The sequence below is a fragment of the Mauremys reevesii genome, linkage group 8 (assembly GCF_016161935.1).
Source record: "Mauremys reevesii isolate NIE-2019 linkage group 8, ASM1616193v1, whole genome shotgun sequence".
Lineage (NCBI taxonomy): Eukaryota > Metazoa > Chordata > Testudines > Geoemydidae > Mauremys > Mauremys reevesii.
The window spans coordinates 5,710,755-5,725,393 of record NC_052630.1 but is presented as its reverse complement, the minus strand read 5'-3'; the positions used below and the strand labels follow the sequence as shown (position 1 = coordinate 5,725,393).

At 45.9% G+C, this 14,639-nt stretch overlaps 2 long non-coding RNA genes across 5 annotated transcripts in view; one reads left to right on the top strand and one right to left on the bottom strand.

The window, feature by feature from the left end:
* LOC120371037 overlaps positions 1–8,263 on the top strand; it is a 125,738-nt gene extending 117,475 nt beyond the window's left edge. Inside the window, exon 5 of one of the 4 annotated variants that reach the window (XR_005584110.1) lies at positions 7,529–8,263. This is a non-coding gene — a long non-coding RNA (uncharacterized LOC120371037). The remainder of the gene's footprint in view (positions 1–7,528) is intronic. The other 3 variants (XR_005584111.1, XR_005584108.1, XR_005584109.1) reach the window with 3 other exon arrangements.
* LOC120371039 lies at positions 1,634–13,875 on the bottom strand. The gene is made up of 3 exons (XR_005584112.1): positions 13,777–13,875; positions 6,159–6,209; positions 1,634–1,971 (listed from the first exon to the last, which is right to left on the bottom strand). It is a non-coding gene; the product is annotated as an uncharacterized LOC120371039 (long non-coding RNA).
* Positions 13,876–14,639: the final 764 nt, after the last annotated feature.

The following is a 14,639-nucleotide window of genomic DNA, read 5'->3' as shown; positions in this document are numbered from 1 at the left end:
TCGCCATTTTATCATGGACACTCTCAGATCGACTAGAGGCTTTTTCCTTTATACTTCACCACCTCTTCCTAGAGCTGGAGCTTCCACTGAGCAGGCCAGCATCCCCGAGAGGAAGGCAGCCTTCTCCCCAGAGGGAGGCCAGCGGAGAATCGGGGTCACTGGTGGCGGCTCAAAGCTAGGATTGTTGGTGGTGTGTTGTAACCCTCAAGTGAAGCCCCTAGTGGAAGTACAGCTCAGTCCACCACTGTGGCTGCTAAGTGAACTGGCACTGTTTCTTTGGTACCGGCTGGGCTGTGTACTACACACCCTGGGGCACTGGAATAGCTGCCCTGGGGTAGACCGCGGAAGAGCTGCTCATGTTAAATTAATAGCTGTGAGCTCAGCATGGGCTGGGGTGGAGGTACATCCACCTTCTTTGTCGTTCCTGAGTAAAGCAGCCCCTTAGCTGGACTACCAGCAGAACGATCACCACTAGTAACTGGCACAAAAGGGAGCGGGAGATGGATTTCCCTGGGGAATGTTAAAAGCAGCAAAGAGTCCTGTGGCACCTTATAGACTAACAGACGTATTGGAGCATGAGCTTTCGTGGGTGACATGCATCCAACGAAGTGGGTATTCACCCACGAAAGCTCATGCTCCAATACGTCTGTTAGTCTATAAGGTGCCACAGGACTCTTTGCTGCTTTTACAGATCCAGACTAACACGGCGACCCCTCTGATACCTGGGGAATGTTGCTATTCAGTCACCTATAAAGAATGAGAGAGACAGGATCAGTTTCAAGAGTTTTCGTCTGTTTCCTCAGACGCAGCCACCTGGAGGGCTTTTTCCACATTAGGCTTTTTGGTATTTTCCTTCAAGCAGCAGGAATGTGTGTGTCAGTAGCAGGTGACCAATGCTGGAGTCTGAGCTGAATCTGTTTGTTAGGATGGGGGCGCTGGATGCAGCAGACGAGGGATGTTTCAGAGGGGTCTTAAGGGCTTGTCTATACCAGGAATTTGCACTGGGGTATGTACCCTACACTGTGAATTTAAACTGATATAGTGAAACCACTGCATAGTCCTGTGTGGAGACTTATTTTGGTTTGAGAGGCTTTTTTGGTTTAGCCCAAGTGGATAAATTAAATGGAAATCAGCGCCTCTTAGACTGAAGTAAGAGTCCACCAAGTTTACCCACATTGTTTTAAAAACTGATTTAAGTTAAACAGTTTAGGCTGGGCCTGAGCTGGTGTCATTTATCTCTTCTTCTGTCCCCTTCAGCATATAAACTGCACTAAGTCCCGTTTCACACACAGATCACATTGTCCCGTCCCGCAATAGGAATTTCTATCCCAGTCCAATCTCAGTGGAAGGAACTTGCCTCGTAAAGGGGCCTGATACCTGTCAAAAGAGGAAGTGCTTCATGGATTGGTGAGAACAATCTATAGGTCCAGCTCTTGATTAACCCCTTCCTTGATGACTCTGTGTGTACTTTTTAACCAAGTCTCAGGTTAATGTGAACGGCAAGTCATGGGTGACATGCTGTGCGGGAGCTCGTCAACCTCTAACCTGAGTCATTCTACTGTAACTCTGCTTTCAGTGACTGGGTTGGGATTTTTAGCCAGACCGTTAATGCCTTGGGTGCCTTTATCGGTGCTCCTAGGCCACCGTGACATTGGAGGTTGTTACTTCAGCACCACTCCTATTTGAGTGAGGGAGAATTGCCGAAGGTTGACAGAAAATCACAGAGAGCATTATGGGAAGTGCCATGTAAATGAGGGCTGCCACCTTGGCAATACCATCAGGGCTTAGCAGAGGCTCTTCACTGTTATGCAATATGCAGTGCTCCTGCAGCCATGTGTTTCTTCTCTTCCTGGGTCCCTGCAGTAAGGTGCAGCTGCAGTCTCAGTCACAGGCAGACTGTCTCGGAGTAACAGGCACTGATGGAGTAGTCAGAAGGGATTGGAGTCATTTCCACACAGACGTCGCATTGATCTTTATGTCGGGGAGGAAGGAAATGCCTTTTTACAGCAAAAAGAACAGACTTTTCCAAACTTATTAGAGCTCAGTTTTTCCCAGCAAGTGCAAGTCAGACAGACACATGCCCCTCACTTTTCTGTTGTTTATCTAGGAGTGAGAAAAGTCTTGACACCCGTCTCTCAGTGCATCACACACACACACACACACACACACACACACACACACACACACACACACACACACACACACACACACACACACACACACACACACACACACACACACACACACACACACACACACACACACACACACACACGCAGGGTTAATGTCCCAAATTGCTCCCTGTGGCAGTTTGTTGCCCTTTATTGTTAACTTAATCACTTTATTGTGGCCTTTATTGTTCAATTAAATAAGCATAAACCTACACAAACGATCTATGGTATTTCTACAGCTCCCATCGCTGCACTACTCAGTCTTTAACAGATTTCGCCTCAGAACCCCCTGGGAGGCAGAGCAGTGCTATTATCCCCATTTTACAGATAGCCTCTCTGTGGCTCAATTCCCTAAGTGACTTGCTCAAGGTCACACCGTGAAGTGTGTGTGTGCTGGAGCAGAGACATGAACCCAGGTTTCCCAAGTCCTTGGCTAATTCCTAACCACTGGACCATCCCTCCTCTCAGACTAAGTATCTCCACAGCTTGGCTCATTCCTGAGATTTCTCCCTTCATGGCCCTTGTCTCCGTGAAGTGAATTCCATCTTCCCACTTAGATTCACAAGCCTGAATACGGCTGGGGAGGCAATGCTACAGAGTGCCACTTGATCTGGCTTCCAGCATGAGTCAGCAAAATAGCGCTGCTTCTCCCAGCTGGGGCCTAAACCCGGACACCCTGTTACAGTATCCAAGATGAGCTCAGATCCAAAAATAGGGGACGCCTTACATGTAGGAGAGTTTTAGATGTGTTTGTCATAGAATATTGAGCCAGGGCCAGAGAATAAAGCTGGAGTAAAAAAAGACACTGACTCTGCCCTTTGGTTTCCTCCGGTCTGTAATGTCCAGTGCTCCGTGTGACTGTCACACTACGCTCCCTGCATCCACCTGCGTGCGCTGAGCTTTGAGCTTTGCAATGGCTGCTACCAACTCCACTCATTCATTATCTCTGTGGCTCTGCACCCTGCCTCCCCCGGGATTATTGCTCAATCCCAGGTTTCCCCACGCATCTCACGGCATGACAAGATGCTCTGAGCTAGAATCCTTGTTGCCTCGGCTCAGCAGGATTTGCCTGACAAGGGGCAGCGTTTCAGGTAAACCCATAAACGAGACTGTTCTTAACCAGGACCGACCAGTAACTGGGAAAATTTGTCTCACCAACCTTCTCGCCTCGTGGTGGCTGCCTGCTCTCACTTCCTTTCCTCTTACAGTGGGCAGTGCCTTATGCAGGACACTGCTTATTCTTTCAGGTGTTGTCCCACCAGTGATGGAGGAAGGGTTCACTTGTGTCAGCCACATCAACTGTAGCCCTAACCTGTGGCACTGTCCTGACTCCCAGCACAGTAGAGGTCCCATGTAACTGGACTTTGAATCTCTAAGGGATTGATGAGCTGGGTGGGGAGGGGATATGTAGTAACCTCCTATCCCTAGTTGTGGATCTGGGTCTCTGAAGTCCTGGTAGGTCTTGGGAAGAGGAGCTGAAGGTTCTGTGGATTCTAACAATACTTCTTTCCCTGGCCCCCCTGCTCAACGCCAGGAGTTCTCCACCCCCTTTGGCCACGGCAGCGATGTGTATGATTCATGAAATCCCAGCCTGCCAGGTGTCCTGTTCTCCCACATCCCAGGTCTACACAGGAGTACGTGACTTCAAGAGCATAGTCATAGCAAGGGGAATCAAAGGGACTTCTGCATGGCTTATACACACTGTTATCCCTTTGGGTATTTGCTTTACCTTGGAACAATTCTGGCATCCACATGTGTGTGTTTAGGACAGAATCTGGTTTGAATGGAAGAGCTGCAGGACGCTGGCCAGATGTCTGCACTGGGGCGGCAAATGCCCTCTTGCTAACTGGACTTCAGCTCACCAACAGCGGGAACTGATGCTGCCTCTGACGTGCCATCTGTCCAGAGTGGCTCCTTTTGTCAGCAGCTGTGTCACCGCTCAGCATAAATGCGCACGCGAAAGCCAGTGCTGACTGCAAAGCTCTCCCCTTAGTTCTCCCATTCTGCTTGGAGCGGGGCTTTGTTTTAGCAAGGACCATCTGCTTGGCAGCCACGGATCAATAAATGCACCATCAGACAGTAGATAAATCAGAAGCAGCATGGAGAATGCACCGTCCCACACTTTGCCGTCCTCCTTTCAGCTATTCTGTGTGTGTGTGTGTGTGTGTCTGTTGTGTTTTATAGGCAGAGCCCTGCATAATGGAGCCACTTTGCCCCAGGGCACAGGGTCAGTATGCCTGCTGCTACCCCTGTCAATATTGCAGTGTATTGTCCTCCCGCTCTGCACCAACTCTTTGTTTGCTTGGCCAGCTCTGCTGGAGGATGCAGAGAGGGGACTTGGAGCTATGGTTCTTGTGATCTCCTCCTTTTGTGGTCTTGCATCCCTGGGGACACTGAGAAATCCCTCTGCTACCATTATGGCCAGCTGTGCTGGAGCAGTGGTGAAGGAGTCTCCTAATCGGACCTGGAATGTTCAGCTTTCCAAGGCACTCTGGCGTTCTCTAAAATGGGCCAGAAGACTCTAGCGAACTAGAATGTTACTCCAGCACCTTGAGCCACTGCTGCACAACAGTGCAGTTGTTTTTGTTTTTAATGAGGGCACCACTACCTCTCTGGGTAAGTGTCAACGGGACAGGGCGTATGTGGTTATACAGGGGCATGTATGTGGTTATTCGGGGGGGATGGCCTCCTGAGGTCCCTTCCAACCCTGATATTCTGTGATTCTATGTGATGGGTACCAAGTTTTTCTGTATGTGTTGCCCTTCAGCCTCTTCCTTTAAGAGGACCCAGCGAGACCGACTTTGTGCCAGCCGCCGCCAGGGCCCCGTATTTCAGTTTGGAGGAGCAGTGGTACTTCACGCTGGAATGAGTTTTCCAGGCAGCAGCTTTGGCCAGGCCGGGTAGTGCTTTGTCAGACACACGTGGAGCTTGTCTAAAGCACTAGCACCAGCTGCAGAGTTTGGGTGCTGCAGAAAACCCCAAATTATCCTCAACCCCCATCAATTAATCCCAATTCTATCAGACTGCAAACAAATTAACATACTGCCGACTGTCCTCCAGCCTCTCGCTGCCCCTCCTCCCGTTTCCCTGGTTTAGTACAAAAGCCCTTATCTATCTAATCAATTTTCTGTCCTAAGTTATGCCTCTCTTGCAGCGCTGAGCTGTTTCCAGCAATGCCTTGAGAGTCCAGAAAGGGGGAGGGAGAGACACCTCTCTCTGCTCACTGCTGTTTTTACACTCTGTATGTTCCCAGCTTTACGCAGAGCGTGGGTGTGTGTGATGGGGGAAGCAATGTTTCACTGGCCCAGCTACTGCGCAACACCTGAAGATTGGCAATAAAGTAACACAACAGCTGCTACTCCTGATGGAAACGGAGTGCATTTCACTTGGTGGTAAGAGAGGGGTTAAGAACCACTTTTATGCCAAGAGGAAGAGGGAAGAGAAGAAAAGAGGCAGTACAGCCGAAGACAAAGTCCTCAGGCTATGAGGCTATTATACAAGCTGCAAAAGCTGAGGGCAAAATGAAGTGGGGTACTGACATTCAGCTCTGTCAAAGGTCTAGAAGGCTATTGCAATTTTTACTCTTGCATTGCTGGGCCTAGCATTCAGCGTTATTGTCACAATAGCCAAGATGCTTGGAAGACGCAACTGTTAGGGATCTAGTCAGGAAGACAGCGAGCCAGACAGAAGGGTAGGGAAACCAGAACTGTGCTTGTGAGCAGAGCCACCACAGAACATAGTAAACTCTAAGCAGGACGCTCTTACTTCTGGACTTGCCAAGAGCTATCAGAGACCAGCTCTGGGCAGCATTAGAGTCTATAATTAATAGACGGGACATGGGGCCTGATCCAGCGCCCCCTGAAATCAATCCGAGATTTGCCATTGACATCAAGGGGAGCAGGATCAGATCATTAAAGTATGTTTATGTCATTGTAGGATGTTCTAGTATATTTAGGGTTTATATAACATTAGTTATTTGGCACATACCTCCACTCCTGTCTGGAGCCAGGACTTTCATCCTAGTTACTTCCTCCAAGCCTGTGGAAATGAAAAATAAGAGTCCTTGGTAAAGAGTGGACTAGAGGAGCATTTGGTGTGGTCTTGTGAGCAAGTAGTTTTTAGAGGGGTGAACATAAGGTGGTAGCCGGGAACTCCTGCATTCCAATCCCATCTCTGCCACTGACTTACTGGGTGACCTTGGACAAACCATTTAGTGGCCACTGATTTGGAGTCACCACGGGGCGTGGTTTCTAGCGAGGTCCATTATAAAGTCCGTGGGAGCTGTGGGTGTTGATGCTCAATAGGCTCAGGCTTGGTGCCTGACTTAAGAAAGCATGCAAATCATTGGCCCCTTGGAAAATTGTTAGTTATAACCTGTCTGTGTCTGTCTGCTCATCTATGAGATGGAGAGACAGACACTGACTTGCCCACCTCATCGGGTGCTGTGTGCATTCATTAATCAACGTGTGTACTTGTAAAAAGACCTAGGGGTGTTAATGTTATCATTAATAACGACAGCTCTCTACACTATGCAAAGAAATGTTAGTTAATAAGTGCAATTTTTCCCCAGTGCTCATCACCCCCACCTCCGTTGCTCAGTGTCTCTGTAAATTAAACAGCCTGCTGCTTTTTTGGGAACATATATAATCAAACCAGTAATAAGGTGTGTGCTTGGAGCTAAGTCATGTGGGGTGAATCCTGGCCTGGCCTATGATTTATGCAGTGAAATTAATCCTTGTTTGTGTTCATAGTTAGAAATGAAATTTGATTTTTTTACCCTCTTGTAAAATGTTTGAAATACGCTAAACAAACAGATTTCATCCTAAAGGTTGTTTTGATCTATTCACTTTGATCATGTCTCCTGCTTGCCGTTATTCTTGGAGTTTGATTGGTTGCCCAAGTGACATAATATTGGTTTTGAACCATGTCTGAACCACTTACAAATAGGGGACGGAAATAAAAGAGATTTCACAATTGTTCCCCAACCACTTCTGATGTGAACCTTCACATAAGTGCTTTTTGCACAAGTATTTGTGAGCTCCTCGTGCTCCATGAACAGCACTGAGAACAAACTAACTTTCCTATGAAGGGTTGCAGGAAACAAATAGGACTGGGAATGCTGTTGAGACAAACCCCTATTTGTAGCTTTAGATGTAAACCTTTAATAACAGGGTTTTTGCAACACAGGTGCTGATATCTCCCTCCCCAAACCATCACAGTGGTAATGGCCTCATGAACAGAGTCATTAATAATATCCACTCTGCCCATCTCCCAGGGAAATCGGTATGCTCTGAGTTAACATGTCTGGGGCTGCTTCTGCCAAACAGGAATCTATTATCTTTTCTCCTCATCCATAGGAATGAGACCCTTGATGGAGGAACTTTGCTGTGCCACAATACCCAGAGAATGCTGAATATTCATTACATTTGACTTCTGCAAGTGCCTCTCCAGCATTTGGTCATGGAGCCAGCATGCTTTATTACAGCAATGACTTTTTCTTTCCTTGCGGAAGGTGATGTGGTTTTTACTGCCAGCTCAGTTTGCTCCTGCTCTAGGCTCCTTTCCCATTGTGCATAAGCTTTTCAAATTTATCTCTGAAAAGAGAGACGGGGGAAAAATTCCGATTAGCTTCAGTGCTTCAACTCCGTGAAAGGGAGATTTACTGTCCTGTTAGATGGATGAGGGTGCCCAGCCTCTGAACTTTCACTTTCAAACAGGAGGTTATTGCAATAAATACAAAGCCAGATGACTGCACTTCCCAGTGAGGAGGAAGGAGACAGCTCCATTTTCACCTCTGTCCTGGGGTGAGCGAGGCAACTTTCCTAAGGGGCCTCATGCAGCCTGTGCTCAAAATGGTGGAAGCCATGGACACCCCTACAGTCCCTGCAGCTCTTAAAATTACTTAGCTTTTTTTTCTTGATTTGTGATTTATTTTTAATAAACATATCCGAGCATAGTCACTCTGCTGTGTGTGCTGCTACCCTGGCCTATGGGCTGGTTGGTGGGGTGCATTAGAACTGGCCTAAACCCAGTCTGAGCACCCCAAACTGGGGATCCTAACTTTGTGGTGCTGTTCCAACTCTAGTGACTATTAAGTGCTTTGTGTTTCCTCTCCAGGCATGCTTGCTGCCTTTCACTTGTGTGGTGAATGTTGGACCTCTTGTGAGTGCTCCCAGCCTCCCATGTGCTGTCACCATAGTGTACGTGACTCCTTCTGGCTTATGGTGCAAATATTTCTGATGAGTGTGTATGCGTGGCAGTGAGGGCAGGGGAAAGGATGGCTAACTCAATATGGAAGGGTCGTGAGTGCAAAGGATGGAATGCCTTCCTTTGCAGAGGTGCCAGTACAAAGCCTGTGCATTATTTAAATCTCACTTCAGTAGTGAATAGACCTTGAGCTGACCCTCTGCACTGGGGAAGGGAGGCAGAAGAATTTGCCATAACAGGTATTAGCAGGTAGGCAGCAGTGATTCCTCCAATCCATACTGTTCCTGTGTGTGTGTAGGTGTAAATGAACACAATTAAACATATGTCCTAATAGTCACATTGTTGTTTTTTAAAGGGCCCTCATAAACTTAAAAAATATCAATCTGGCAGAGACTTTTTTTTTTACCCACTATTGTTACATGTAACCCCTAAGATTCTCTGTCTCTCTTCAAGTGACATCTCGGAAGATAGTGGTTGGCAAACTCCATATTCCATCTTTCCCAGTTGTGATCGAGTTATAAAATTTCCACTCTCCTTTGGATACCAGTCCCCTGGTTCTCTTTCTTCCTCTTTTTGGTTTGCCTGAGCTCTTGTCTGATAGTATGAGTGCTGGAATCCAGTTGCCCTGTGATGAGTGAGCTATGTGTCCATGGAAAGATGGTATTCTTTTACCTAGGGTCTCAAGGAGTTGTGCTATTTTCAAATTCATCCTTCTCATCACCTCCTTGTTCATCATTTTGGTTATCCAGCTCTTTTTTATCATTCTTCTATAACACCAAAATGCCAACACTTCAGCAGTCTAGTGCGGATGTACAGTTTTAACTTTCAACAATATAGAAGTCGTTAGCCATCATTGAATACATTGTTGGCCAGGTGTATCCTTCTCTTTATTTCTTCACCACATCTTCCTTCTGATGTTGCTAGACTCCCTATGTAGGGGAAACTATTCACTTATTCCACTACTTGACCATCAAGGTATTGCCCACCAGGTGCATTACTGGGTTCACTTATTATCACATTTTTTGTCTTCCTAACACCAATCATCATTCTGAATTTCTTGCTGGCATTGGTCACAGCAGTAGCTGAAGCAGTGCAAACACAGTCAGTGGCGTATCTTATGTTGTTGATGTATGCATCATGGACCTGTGTGCACTAACTGGTGTCTTCTAAACTTTGCCTTATGCCTTCTCCGCAGACATTAAGTAGTTGTGAAGCGAGAATTCAACTGTGGTGCTTGATGCTGTAAGACTCTGACAATTCCCAGTTAATTCAGATTGCTGGTTTCTTTCTGTCCCCAGTACAGGCATTTTATTAATTGTAGATCTTGGGAATCAATATTACATTGCTCAAGAATATGTATAATCAATTGTTACGAGTAACCTGTAAAATGACCAGAATATAAAATCTCTTCTTAAAGTTTAGAATGTCTTTTGGGATCCATTTGAATGAAAGGTGCTATATAAGACAAAAGCATTATTACATATACAATATATGCATTTTATTAACAAATCCTAGTCTGCCAAACAAGCGCATATATAGGTATAAAAAAACCTCTCTTCCCTTATGGTCCATTCCCCTGCCTGCAATGTTATGGTGGCCAGGGTAATAAATATTTTATATTCATCACTGAGGAGACGCATGCTGAATACTGGTATCATCTTGCTGTACTATGCAGGCATTTTCTGTTCCTCCCTATCACATGGGTAGAGTAAGCTACATTCTATTCAGCTTTGTCCACCAGTATGTTAATTCTTGGCGCTCTTTGTGCTCTCTCTCTAAACACCTATACACACCCAATGTATTTAACACTTACATTTCCCAAGACTCTGAAAACTCTTCCACTTACGTATTCATAAAGGCTCAATTGCACTGATCAAAGCATTTCTCACTGAGCCATCAGACAATTAGACTTGGCATTTTGCTGTCCATGGTTCTGAAGTTGATTTTTTTTTTTTTGGTCTCAGTGATGAATTAGAGAAACAACAAAGAAAGAAACATGTCAACAAACATGTTTTATGTCTTGGGAACTTGGCTGAGTTCTTGTTAAGCAAGGTGTCCTGGGCGAGCAGAGATCCGATGCTGGCAGGAAAATAATGGGCAAGAAGGTGCCCACTAGGGAATATAAAGAGGTAAACTATGGAGTTCTGCAGTGCTCAGAGGTTCATTGAGTTAGATCCTCTGCTGCTGTAAATCAGTATAGCTTCATCCAAGTCAAATGTTAGTAGTGGAACTGCTCTGATTCATACCACACATACCAGTGTGGCCCCACTACAATGGCAAACACTTGAATTGTCTTTGTAGGAGTTTCATAGCGGCAGCAAAAAATGACATCTTGGTGTCCCATATTTCCCTGCCTCTTGACTACAAAGTCAGATCTGTCCAATTTACAAGTCCAAACACATTTGCCTGGCCATCAGCACTGCAAGGTTGACCTGGTATTTGAAAACCAAGCTGCGTTCTTTTTGTTTGTCATTCTCATCAGCACTGCAAATTCCGTAATCAGAATTTAGCTGGCAAATCTGTTGCTGCTGCCTGAAGCAGATTGTAATATGGCACCTGCTTGCCCAGCTACATCAGGACTAACAGTAAAATAATAAGACCCCCACCCTTACTTATCCATCCCTTTGCTTTGATTTCTTTTTGGCCTCATGTTTGACTTTGCGTAATAATGGGTTCATATATTCAGTCTAGTAATTGCTCAGGCAGAAATGTTGCCCATCTAAAATATGCTCCCTTGTTTATCTCCAGTACTATTTTTTTCATTCTCTCTCTTCAAGAAGGCCATTAGAATGGGGTGCCCAAATCTCTTGGTTTTGTTTGGTTCCAGTTTATTCCTCCATTGAAGCGATCCCATGCAGGAGAATAATGCTCTTCCTTTCGAATTGTGAAAACCCTGGTCCCGTTCTGCCTCAGTTCGTGAGTGAAATGAACTTGGTGGGTTCAAGAAGATTCAAGTGGACAATTATCCACACCACAGAACAGCCATGCAACTCATCATGGTTGGTTCATTTCGGTTTCCGACAGGCCCAGGCCTGCAAGTCAGAACTGTGGTACTTCGCTTTCTTTAGAACAAGTTTGTGCAGCCCCCGCCCATGCTTTGTCGGAGTGCAGCCAATACGAATGCCATGAAAACTCAGATTCTTGATCTCTCTCACACGCACAACTACAAAACCCACTGAAACCAGAATCTCCGCTTTGTCACCTCCTTTTTAGCTCTTATTTCCCCCTCCAGTGTGTAAACGAGGGGTGGGGGTGATGCCTGGGTTTGCTGAGTTGTTATTTTTACTGGCATATGTTTCTCTTGCATCTTTCATACCAGGAAATTCCAAAGTTCCTCCCAAACCAATGCACATACATGCTAAATCCTAGACCCCTGCATGTAGCTGGGGCAGATGGCAGGGTCAGGAAATGGAAAGCTCCTTGATCCCTCATGCTATGAAGCATTAGTACCGCTGCTGCTACTGCCCACGAAGGGTAGTAACAGTTGTGGCCACCAATGGAGGGTTTAACTAATGGATCAATATTGCTATGAATCCATTCGCCAGGCCTTCTCCCTTCCCTCTAACCCAACCCCCATTCCACATTACCACCTGTGGCAAAGTGCTGTTCTCAACCTGCTTTCCCTTAATTAGTGAGAGTCAGCTTGGTCCTGCTATGTTTCCAGCCTTTTTTTTTTTTTTTTTTTTTTTGCCTGTGATGTGTTTGTGTGTCAGGATTTGGCCTTATGTTTAGACATTGCTGATCCCATCACTGAGATGCAGCCATGTGACGCCTTGTAACTGCTTAAGAATGCACAGCAGCAGTGCACAGCAGTCTAGATAGGGAATGCAGAAGCATCCTGTATACAATTTGAATGGGGTGAGGGGATTAATGTAGACAGAATGTATCCAAATTAAATTCTGCTATCAACATCTGGAGCCAGCACAGAGAATAAATCTTGCATGGCTTCCTTCCCGGTGCAGTTCAAGGCATTTGTAATTTCAGTTGGATGGCTGGTTTCACTCATTGTATTTTAGGAGGTGAGTATTGGACACTCCTTTATCACCCACTCCAGAATTTGCTGGCCTATATTTTGCTGTGTCATTTCCTTGTGATTGAATTCCTTTTTAAAGGCAGAGTTCTTTAGATGCACAGACGCCATCAGCCAGGAGCACCCTTGAAATAAAACAGTTAATACTATAGCCCAGACTATTCATTGGATTATTCTAACTATCTTGCCCATCTTCCCATTGCAATATGCATAAATAAGGTACAGGACATGTATCCAGCACAAGGGAGAGAGAAGCAGTTGGTTTACTGTGCCAGAATTATACAGGCTTGGCTACCAGGATCACCAAATAGATCATTAAATGAGACACAGGGAAACAGAGCAACAGCTATTGAAATGCAGAAACTCATTCTCTGTTGCTGGAACTAGAGCTCATGTAAAAGGGAGGTGATTGATAAAGCTAGATAATAAGCCACACTGTAAAAAAAAAAAAAAAAAAAAAAAGAGACGGAAAGGATCCTGAGGTCATGTGGTGGAGACGTTTAGTCATATTTTACTATTTCATCTCAGATGCTCCCCAGGATAATGGAAATTTACTGACATTATGTGACGTTAAGTGCAAAAGCACCATGGGATCAAGATTTGCTCAGATTTTTTTTTTAAAAGACAAAAATATTTATTTTTTTTGGTGCAAGGATGCCCAGCCTCTGACTTGTATTATTTTTAACCCAAATCTCTAAATTGTGCTGCCTCTTTTAACAAATACAGGATCTTCCTTCAAAAGTGACTAACAAAACCATAGTCCTTTACCAGAAGGGAATTAAGCCCCTTATTGGATCCTCTGATTTCCTCAAACTGCTAAAGGTTAGAGCAACAGGGATTTTAAAATTTTGTGGTCTGGTTGATATGTCAGAGGCACTTTGTCCTAGGGCAGGGTTTCTCAAACAGGGGTCGCTGCTTGTGTAGGAAAAGCCCCTGGTGGGCCGGGCCAATGTGTTTACCTGCCCCGTCTGCAGGTCCGGCTGATCACGGCTTCCATTGGCCGCGGATCGCTGCTCCGGGCCAATGGGAGCTGCTGGAAGTGGCACGGGCTGAGGGATGTACTGGCCGCTGCTTCCAGCAGCCCCCATTGGTCTGGAGCAGCGATCCGCGGCCAGTGGGAGCTGCGATTGGCCAGACCTGCAGGCAGGGCAGGTAAACACCCCGGCCCGCCAGGAGCTTTCCCTACATAAGCAGCGACCCCTGTTTGAGAAACCCTGCCCTAGTGGTTAGATTAGTTGGCTAGGCGTCAGAGCACATGGGTTCTAATCCTCTCACTGTCACTTAATTTATAGTGTGACCTTTGGCAAGTCACCTAATCTGTCTGATCCCCATTTTACAGGTGGGGAAATGGTGGCAATTAGTACTTACCTCACATGGTTAATTCTTACTCTGGGTGAAATTCACCCCTGTGCAAAGGCCCAACACAAAGTTGTGCACCATTTCTGTAAGTCATTGCTTCAAATCCAGCCCAAGAAGGATGTGACCAAAAAGTCATGCTCTTTGTGACATGAGTTGATGGTCTCAATTCAGTCTTCAACCAGCAGGGGTCCATGTCACAGAAACAACCTCTGCAGCCAGCCCCCATGTTGGCAGCCTGTGTAGAAAATAACCATTCAAGCGCTGAAAGGGCCTGGGCACTGAAGTACCCCTCTCATTGGATGAATTGCTGTCTCCAGAGTCCAAAGTGGGGCCTACCTACAGAGGAATGATCTGGTGTCAATTTTGTGCTGCACTTGTCTGGGCTGTATCTGTTGTGGGGATAAACAGAAAAAGTCGGTACCAGCCTGGCCCTTTGCTCCAGTACCAAAAATTCCTTTAGAAAGACAAGGATAGCAAGACTGAAAAAAAAATCTCCCACCTTCCTCTCTCTGTTCTCTCTCTCCCTGTGTGTGGTGAGTGAGTGGAATTGCTAAGGGAAGAAGGGATGAACTGATACATTGGAAAGGGTTCAGAGAAGAACCACGAGAATGGTTAAGACAGGAAAACCTGCCTTATAATGAGAGACTCCAGGAGCTTAATCTGTTTAGTTTAACAAAGGTCAGGTTAAGTGGTGACTTGCTGACAGTCAGCAAGAACCTGCACTGGGAACAGACTAAGAGAGGGCTCTTCAGGCTATCCGACAAAGGTATGACAAGTTGGAATGGCTGGAAGTTGAAGCTAGATAAATTGAGACTAGGAATAAGGGGCTCATTTTTAACAGCGAGGATAAATAACTATTGGAACAACTGATC